The sequence below is a fragment of the Glycine soja genome, chromosome 15, assembly GCF_004193775.1.
Source record: "Glycine soja cultivar W05 chromosome 15, ASM419377v2, whole genome shotgun sequence".
Classification (NCBI taxonomy): domain Eukaryota; kingdom Viridiplantae; phylum Streptophyta; class Magnoliopsida; order Fabales; family Fabaceae; genus Glycine; species Glycine soja.
Genome location: NC_041016.1, coordinates 40,164,716 through 40,174,819, shown reverse-complemented (window position 1 = coordinate 40,174,819; position 10,104 = coordinate 40,164,716). Strand labels below are relative to the sequence as shown.

General features: G+C 39.7%; 1 non-coding gene and 1 pseudogene across 1 annotated transcript; both read right to left on the bottom strand.

The window, feature by feature from the left end:
- Positions 1 to 545: 545 nt before the first annotated feature.
- Positions 546 to 3,090, bottom strand: LOC114386137 (annotated as a pseudogene).
- Positions 3,091 to 9,563: 6,473 nt separating this feature from the next.
- LOC114388832 lies at positions 9,564 to 9,670 on the bottom strand. Its single transcript, XR_003661622.1, has one exon. It is a non-coding gene; the product is annotated as a small nucleolar RNA R71 (small nucleolar RNA).
- Between the last annotated feature and the right edge of the window lie 434 nt (positions 9,671 to 10,104).

The following is a 10,104-nucleotide window of genomic DNA, read 5'->3' as shown; positions in this document are numbered from 1 at the left end:
TGTGATTTTATGATTTCTCAAAACTGACCCAGTTGCGTTTTCAACCTGGTTTTGTTTTTTTTACCTGCTTTTAACGTTAGTGATCTTCAAAGATACTGCTTCTTTGTTGACTGGAAACCCTAGTTGAAGGACAAAGCTTCTACTTCTGCTTCATGATGACTCCTAACCACTGTTATACTCCCTCTGACCTCTATCTGAGTCATCTGCCTCCCACCATTGCCGTTTGAAGTTTTATTCTCTGCACCAGTCACCATTTTTTCTCTGTTCTATTCTTTGTTTGAATTTCTTCTCTGTTTCGTACTGTTGACAACCCAATTGTTTGTGTTAGGAACTACGATTCTAATTCTAAGCAGAAATAACAAAGGAAAAGCTATAGTGGAAATTTCTCATATTCTCATTTCAATTCTGGATACATATTTATAAGCAGCACAAGCTAAATGGTGCTTGTGTCCCTCTGTGAGTGCGCTAAATTGTAATAACAGAATTGAACAGATTGTTATAACAGAATTGGTTAAGGAAATCTAGAAATATTCTTGTACTTGTCCTTAGCCTAGTGCTGTCCCCTCATACGTAATCACAAAGATAATTGGGCCTCTTGATGTTCCTGCTTGGTCTGGTATCAACCCTCTCTGTATTGCTATCAGCACCCTCCGCTGGGAAAAACAACCTTGAGTCCCAATATCTCCAGTATTTAGCCATCCATCTTCATCAATGGGACCCCTAACACAAATTTCCCCACGGGGATTGGGCTGATCATCAGATGTATAGTTCATTTCTGGAACATCCACAAGTTTTATATCACAGGCTACATTAGGAGAGCCAACAAGGTTGTCATCCTCATCAATGCAACTTATAACACAAGACTCTCCGTCATTGCATATCCTTCAGTCATCCGACAACCAAGGCAAATCTTCCAAAATTCCATGAAATCGGGTGATAAATGTGAGGCACCTAATGCCATAACTCGAACTCGTCCTCTAAGCTTCTTTTTTATCTTGTTGAAAACTAATCTGTCCCACATAGGAGATGGGTTCGTCCCATGCAATAAAGCCCGCCTTTTAACATTTTAGGCAATATTAAATAGTCTCTCCTTCAGACCACCAGATGTTTTAACAGCATTAATGATACCAGCATATATTCTGTTATATAGCCGAGGAACACTACAAAAGACAGTAGGTTTTAGAGCAGCTATGTCATCCATTAATTTCATACTATCCCCCTGGTAGAATTCCACTGCAATGCCAAAATGTACTGTCATGACCTGGTTTGCTTGCACATAAATGTATTCCAAAGGGAGACAGGATAGATAAACATCAGAAGGGTCGAATTTCTCATCTCTAGTACTCCTAGCAACACTTGCAATAAAGTTGCCATGGGTTGAGATAGCACCTTTTGGGGTTCCAGTTGTACCACCTGTATAGAAAATGGTTGCAATGCCATCAGGTTTTGGTGGACAAAAGGGCTGAAGGTTGTTGCATCCCTGATTAAGAAGCTTTGAATTTGTAATAATGTGAACTCCAGTTGACGATGGAACTGATGGAATTCGATCATCCATACCTCCAACTACCATGATTAGATGTACAGTTGGAATATCTGACAAGTAGCTCAGCAATAATTTTAATGTTTGAGGTACACAAAATATAACTTGCACAAATGAGTATGCAGAGCAAGCATGATCAACAATGAGCCACTCAGGTCTGTTAATAAAATACAACCCAATACTAGAGCCCTTTTGGATTCCATAATAAATCAAACCAGAACCTATTGCTGACCGGGGCATACCTACTTCTCCATATGTCATCCATTTGTACTCCCGAACAGTTCCATCAAGACGGACACGTGTTCCCCGATATTTGTAGTCTTGAAAGGTGTCAACTGAGCACACAAAATTATTGTGCAGGGTACTAATTTCAGGATGATTAGGAAACTTGGTCACCAGCTGCAGAGGAGATCGTATAGATCTGTAAACATTCCACCTTCCTGTTTGTAATTTCTCTAGGAGTACAACACTATACCCCTGTTCTGCATCACTTTCAGCACAACTGTAAAGATCAGTTGAGGAGGAATCCAACACCTCAACCGAACGTGGAGCGCGATGCATGTTTTTATCATATGGAGACTCATCAAATTCTCCGTTAAGGAGAATTTTTCTAAGATATTCTTTTGCCAATCCAATAATATGCATGAAAGCGGTCATGGCATCAGCAACTGAAGCCAAGTTTGTTGGCAATTTTTCCAAATCAGGCATATTATTAGCCATCTTCTCATTGATCTTTTTCACTATTTCTGGCAACATTTTAGATGTGCTCATAGCCTGTATTTGAACCTGAACCAGTTTCTGTGCTAAAACTGAAACACCCACAATAGACTTGTCAATTTTGAAAAGAAGTGGATGGAACTCGAACAACTTTTGTTCTTCCACCCTAGCATCCTCATAAATTTCATCATCAATGCGGTTTCGGACACAAACATAGCCAAGACCAATATTGACTTCATCAACTGTAACTTTCTCTAACAAGCCTTCAGGAGACTTGGCAGTATTTGTCACCACAGCCAAAGTCCTGAGCCCAGTGTTGTCAACACTTTGAGACATCCAAATGGACTCACAAGTAGTAAAATCAGCACTAACAGAGAAAACATTCAGTAAAATGTTTTCTTCCGGCTTTATATACTCCATGATCATATCCTTAATCTGGTCATAAATATTCTCAAGGTGTCCATGAACTGGAACCTGAGTTATACTAGGAAGATCAACCGTAGAAAGATCAGGAATGCCATTCTTATTCACCAACAATGTCAAATGGTTGTTGGAAATCCCTTTGCCATGGCCAGCATGCTCATCTTTGGCAGCATTTATGGCCTGAGAAACGTGTGCTTCATCTGTTGAAAAGGTCTTGCCATAGAACTCCAACACAAGCTCTGGGGTTGGAAGAGGGTGATTCCAGAGCCTAATATCTAAGGGTACCCTAGTGCAACACGTGGCAGACTAATACCAGCCAAAGATTCAAGAACACTAGATTTACCTAAAGATTGATCGCCAACAACATCAATGGAAGGAAGCTGAATCTCATGCATCTTCATGAGAACCATTGAAGAAATTTCCTTAGCAGCGAACTGATTGTCCTCACCTTTGTATTAGACCACAATCATAGCTTTGTCAGGAGGCCCAGGGATAGCCTTAGATGGCCATAGCTGCATATCACTCCGAGTGGAGGCATCACAAAATCTCTTTCCACTCAAACGCTTAGCATCGAAGATGGTATTGACGGGGTTCATGGCAACCTGGTCCTTGGCGGCGTCATCGACCAAACATTCGGTGAAAAGAACCATCTCCTTTTCCAGCCATGGGGAGTGGAGTCGGCATGGGTGTGTGGCTTTGTTGTCTGGCTACGGGGCATGGAAGCAAAGTTAGCATGAGAAGCATATTGGGCATGGGTGCATTTGGTGGAGGTGACGTAGGAGAAGAGGGTGCCGGAGTGAGAGCAGCAAGACAATCTAGGATGGAGTCAAGCTTGCCATTCAAAGCGCTTTGGGCCTGGGAAAATGCGGTGTAGTTCTAGGTTAAGGTGGTAGAGCCCTGGGTGAGACGAGTCACTGCTTCAAGTTGGTCAATGGTGGGCTGACAGATATTGTGTTCTGGCATGGTGAGGTAGAGGAGGAGGAGGCTGGTCAGACCAATTGTTAGTGTTGAGAGCTGTATGTCTATATTAAGAATTAATTAGACAACTGGATGTTTATTTTTGCAATTAATTTTCTAGAAGATTGAATAATTCGGATCAAGATCATATTATTCCAATTTTGATATGCTTTTATTATTATTTTGGGTCAGAATCAAATCTCTCTTATTTGATCTGATCCCTTTTTATTTACTTTTCTTTCTGCATTTATTATGTAATTGGTAGCCTTGCCTATATATGTAAATCTTTTATTCCTAAATAATATACAAGAATTATTCTTCCTCTCCTATTGTTTTTCTCCCCAGCAATCCCTAAAATCACATGGTATCAGAGCTTCGACTCTAATCTTGTGGTATCTTGCCATGGAAAAAAACGTTGCGACTGGAGAAAATTCCTCCACCACTTCTACGAATTCTGGTGGTAATGAAACTGTATCATCCCCTATCATATCTGATTCTCTGTCCATGGGTACCAATTTACAGCTTGTAAAAATTATGTTGAATGGGCTCAATCCGTGAAACTGGCCCTTGATGGCAAGGGAAAGTTGGGCTACCTGATAGGAGACACCTCTCAACCAGGAGTGACCGACCCCTCTCTCCCAAGATGAAAGTAAGAAAATTCACTAATCATCGCATGGCTGATCAACTCAATGGACTCTTCCATTGGGAAGTCATACTTATTCCTCCTAACTGCAAAAGATGTGTGGGAGGCCGTCCGCGATTGCTATTCTGATCTAGAAAACTCTTCTTAGATTTATGAACTTAAGACTTAGTTGTGGCAGTCCAAACAAGGAGACAAGGATGTCACAACCTTTTACAATCTCATGGTTACTCTCTGGCAGGAGCTGGACCAGTGCTATGAGGATGATTGGGAAAATCCCAATGATGCAACCAGGTTCAAGAAGAAAGAAGAGAATGATAGAGTTTACATGTTTTTAGTAGGTTTAAATCAAGAACCGGATGAGGTGCGTGGTATAATTTTGGGCAGAAAACCACTGCCGTCAATGCGAGAAGTGTTCTCTGAAGTTAGGAGGGAGGAATCCAGGAGGAAAATCATGCTGCGAAACTCTAATGGTACAAAGATGCAAGATGCTGAAAGTTCAGCCCTGGTTGCAAGAGGACACGAACCAGAAGGAGAAAAAAAGAAGTGACCTTGGTGTGATCATTGTAGAAGACCATGGCACACTAAGGAAACCTACTGGAAACTCCATGGAAAACCACCCAACTCAAAAAAGAAACCAACTGGAGAGGGTCGGGCTTTTCAAACCTCGAATGCTGAAAATGTGGAGCAGAAAGGCAACTCTGAGTCATCTCCGTTCACTAAGGAACAACTAGAGCACATGCATAAACTCTTTACCACAAAAATGTCAGTGACTTCATCCTCTTCTTTGGCTCAAAAAGGCATCTCTTTCTCTGCTGCTCTCCTTAGTTCCAAACCTGATTCCAAAGCACCATGGATCATCGATTCTGGAGCCTCTGACCATATGACAAACTGTTCAAAATTGTTTTCCACATATAGTCCTTGTGCAGGTCACAAAAAGGTCAAAATAGCTAATGGTACCTTTTCTACTATAGCTGATGTTGGTTCTATTCCTGTATCTAAAACTTTAACCCTTCACAATGTCCTTCATGTTCCCAAATTTATCATGTAATTTGTTGTCTATAAGTAAATTAACACAGGACTTGATTTGTTTGGCTATTTTTTATTCCTCTACATGTATATTTCAGGAGTTGAGTTCAAGGAGGATGATTGGCAGTTCTAAAGAGGTTGATGGTCTCTATTTCTTTGAAGATGAGTCTAGTCCTAAGGAGAAACTCCACTAAAATTGTCTCAATTCAATTATGATTCATGAAGATGAAGAAATAATGCTATGGCATTATCGGCTAGGTCACCCCAATTTTTTGTATTTGAAGCATTTATTTCCTGATCTCTTTAAAAATAAAAATCCAAATTTGTTTTCTTGTGAAATTTGTCAATTTGCAAAACATTATTGTTCCTCTTATTCCTGTAAGGATTATAAACAATTTAGTCCATTCACCTTAATTTATAGTGACGTTTGGGGACCTTGTCAGGACCCTAAATGATGCAATCCTATCCCGCAAGGGCATTGGATAGAAGACTCCAAGTAGATTGGGCCAGAGATGCAAGAGAAGGCCCTAGGGTTTTCATGAGCCTTAGGGTAGATTTCGGGCCCATGGGCTAAGTATGAGTCCACTTATCTTTGTACATATTAGATTAGGATTTCATTATTTTTTGTCCTTGTATTTAGAGCTCCATAATGTAGGTAGGGTACCCTAGAAATATAGGATTTTTCAGCCCTTGTATTTTAGGGCACCTGGACTAGTTTTTGTATTAGGGGTAGTTTTGTAATTTCACATGCATTAAGTGAATATTTGATGTGTGTGTTGGGAAATAAATTTAATTGAATTGAGCGAAGCCCAATCCAATTAAATTTTAGAGGGGGAGGTGAGCATTTGCTTGCTACACTCCATTGTCACATCGTATAGTCACACTTTGTGCACGTCCTTCATGCTTTACATGCTTCATGACACCTAAGCACACTTAGTGGAAAATCTTTTACTTGATCTTGGATTAGTGAACTGAAACATATCTAAAATTCACTAATCATAATTAGTAAAATTTTGGCTCCACAAATTCAAGTGAAATTTGAATAAAAAATCAAATTTCTCTCCAATTTTGTATGACACTTGGGCTATAAATAGAGGCTACGTGTATGCGTTTTTCCAACTTTGATCATTTGAGAATTAAACTTCAAAGTTCATACCTCTTTTGAGGCACTAAATTTCATGCTCCTTCTCTTCCTCTCCCTCCATTCATCTTCTTCTACCTTCAAGCTCTTATCCATGGCTTCTTATGGTGGGGAGCTTCTTCTAGACTCATCTTCTCCTTGAAGTGGCATCTCCAATCATCTTTCTCCTTCTCCATTCCGTTGCAATCAGACCTCAAGAAGCAAAAGACTTCATTGATGAAAAAGATCCAATGCCTACAAGCTCCAATGGAGCTACATCATGTGGTATTAGAGCTAGGTTCCTTTGTGGGCTTAATATGAAAGTGAGGGACAAGGTTGAACTCCTTTCATATAGGGACCTAGATGAACTAGTCCATATTTGTATAAGAGTCGAGCAACAACTTAAAAGAAAGCATTCTTCAAAATCTTATGCCTCTCATTCTTATCCAAGAAAGGACCAAGCCCATGGAATTTTGGGGGCTGCACCTTCAAAACCCAAGGAAGATAAGGGTAAGTGATGTGCCATCATTTTCTTCTATTTTCAAAACCCTTTTTGCACCATTTTAATTACGGATTGGTCTTAATTGTCAATTAATCAGGCAGTTTTATTATTTGGGCTCATTTAGCTAATTTGATGTTTTTAATCTAATTTCAGGAATTAATGAAACATTGAGCTTAATCCGGATTTTGGTTATGGACTTGAAGAGGGCAAATTAAGCAGCGCTTACCTTAGTTAATTAGGAAATTTCGCAATTTTATTTTATGTTGTTCAGTGTTTATTTCGTTTTGGGCCAGAGTATTGTAATAGGGCCCAGTGACTTTGAGTGACTCTTTTTAAATAGCATCCTTGGGATTCGTGCAAGGCATTCTGTTATGCTATTCATTATCCAGAGCTTTTGTTTTAGGGTTTTCATTTTTCTGCTTTAATGCTACTGTTCATGTAATGCAATTTTACATTTTCTGTTTCTAATTACAATTTCGTTCTTGCTTCTTTTTCTACTCTTATTTATGTTTCTGTTTCATCTACATTTCTGTTCATTTACGTTTTTGCTCATTTACGTTTCTGTTCATTTACGTTTCTGCTTCATGTTTCATTTGCGTTTTCTGTTTGAATTCATGGAAGGCTAGATTTTCTGGTGTTGTTTCCTTTTGAGGACGAAGCCCAACTCTCTTTGAGGTTTCGCTTGTAATGTGGTTTCCTGGCAGTTTTTCCTTCACCAGTTATCCCAAATTCGTGAATATTAATCAGTGCACGCTTCGTGTTCGATTAATTGCCTCTGAGCCTAACTTGCATTCATGCTTAATGGACGAAGGGCTAACTGGTGTATGTGGTGCCTAATCACGTATTGAAAACCCTAAGTTGATTTTCGCTTAGTTAATTGAAATAGGGTTGGATTAAGTGGTTGACTGTTAGGGACAAATTCTCCATAACCCAGGATAAGAGAATGGCTTCTGAATCAGAGGAAACAACCCGTTTTTAATATTAGTAGTTTCGTATTCCAGTTTACTTGTTCTGCTCTTTAATCACAAAACAAACAAACCCCCCCAATCGTTACTGTTACGACAAGTATATTATGAACATTTGGTTTGTCACTGCTCGTTGGGAAACGACCTAGGATCACTTCCTAGTTACTGCATTTTCATGTTTATTTGATTCGGGTACGACCTCGATCAAATTTGGTGCCGTTGCCGGGGAGCAGTGTCCAAAGGTTCGTAATAGCTAGCGTTGTGTGTTTAATTCTTTCGTGTTTTATGTTTAATTGTTAGTATTGTGTTAATATGTGTGTTAGTGTCGTTTAGTATCTTGATATTTTGTTTAGTGTGTGTTCTGTTTCAGTTTTCCCATTAAGCGTTTTCCCTGTTTCAGTCTTGGGTGTTTTGCTGTGAATAGTGTTTTGCGACGGACTTAGCGACCATTTCTGCTTGCGGCAAACCAGAGTAGTAGTAGAAATCCCTTAGCGACGGATTTAAGCGACCACCCATGCTGAATTATTTGTGATTTTTTGTTTTAGTAGCTAGGGTTGTTATTTTTGGCTGAATTTTTTTTGTGGTAACTTCTTTTAATCCATATTTTGTGGGAAAAATAGCTAGAGCCTTTAGTTTGGTCAGATTTGAAAGTTCCAAAAAACTAGCAAATTTTGTGTTTGTCAAAACTTCAAACGGCCATATCTTTTGCTCCGGTTATCAGAATCGCAATTATTATATATGCATTTGGGGTAGAAAAAAATTTCCTACATCGTGGGAGCCGGCCATAGGCCGGCTGAGGTCTCCATCGTCCAAAAAAAGCGATTCTGTCAAAAGTTTTTTATTTTTCAAGTTTTATGCACTTATTTTTCTTAACCTACCATTTTTAGCTTTCATAGTTAGACTTTGAATTTTTGTCTGAAATTTTTTGTGCTATCTTCTCATCATTTTATAAGGTTGCTCACAAAATTTCAAGTCATTTGGATATCATTTGAGGATAGCTGTAGTTCAAACCTACACCTTTATTTACATGACAAGGCAACTAGTTGTGTGCATGCTGAATGTAGTGTATGACTAGAGGCAATCCATCTGACTTACAACCCTTTGATCCTGAGATAGATAGGACATTTCATAGATTAGTTAGGCATCATTTTATACCTTTTGATCATTCTGAGCATTCCATTATTGGTGAATCTGTGCATTCTGTTATTGGTGATTTTGAACATCCTGATCTTGAGCATTATAATTTTGAGCATTCTGATTCTGAGCATTCTGATTTTGCACATTCTGAGAACATGGCACAACCTCCACCCCGTGAGAGGACTCTAAGGGAAATGGCTGCACCTGATTTCACCTACGAAAGCTTGTGCATCCAATACCCTGATGAGGATGTCCCATATGTTCTTAAAACTGGACTGATTCATTTGCTTCCAAAGTTTCATGGCCTTGCAGGTGAAGACCCGCACAAACATTTGAAAGAATTTCACATTGTCTGCTCCACCATGAAACCCCCAGATGTCCAAGAGGATCACATATTTCTTAAGGCTTTTCCTCATTCATTAGAGGGAGTGGCAAAGGACTGGCTGTATTACCTTGCTCCAAGGTCCATCACAAGCTGGGATGACCTTAAGAGAGTATTCTTAGAAAAATTTTTCCCTGCTTCCAGGACCACAGCCATCAGGAAGGATATCTCAGGTATTAGACAACTCAGTGGAGAGAGCCTGTATGAGTACTGGGAGCGATTTAAAAAACTATGCGCCAGTTGCCCTCACCATCAGATTTCAGAGCAGCTTCTTTTCCAATATTTTTATGAAGGACTCAGTAATATGGAGAGAAGTATGATAGATGCTGCCAGTGGTGGAGCCCTTGGAGACATGACTCCTGTTGAAGCTAGAAATTTAATTGAGAAGATGGCTTCCAACTCTCAGCAGTTTAGCGCCAGAAATGATGCCATAGTCATTAGAGGAGTGCATGAGGTAGCTACAAACTCAGCTGCATCATCTGAGACTAAGAAGCTTGAAGGAAAATTGGATGCATTGGTTAACTTGGTAACCCAGCTGGCCTTGAATCAGAAATCTGTACCTGTTGCAAGGGTTTGTGGTTTGTGCTCCTCTGCTGACCACCATACAGACCTTTGCCCTTCCATGCAGCAACCTGGAGCGATTGAGCAGCCTGAAGCTTATGCTGCAAATATTTACAATAGACCTCCTCAAC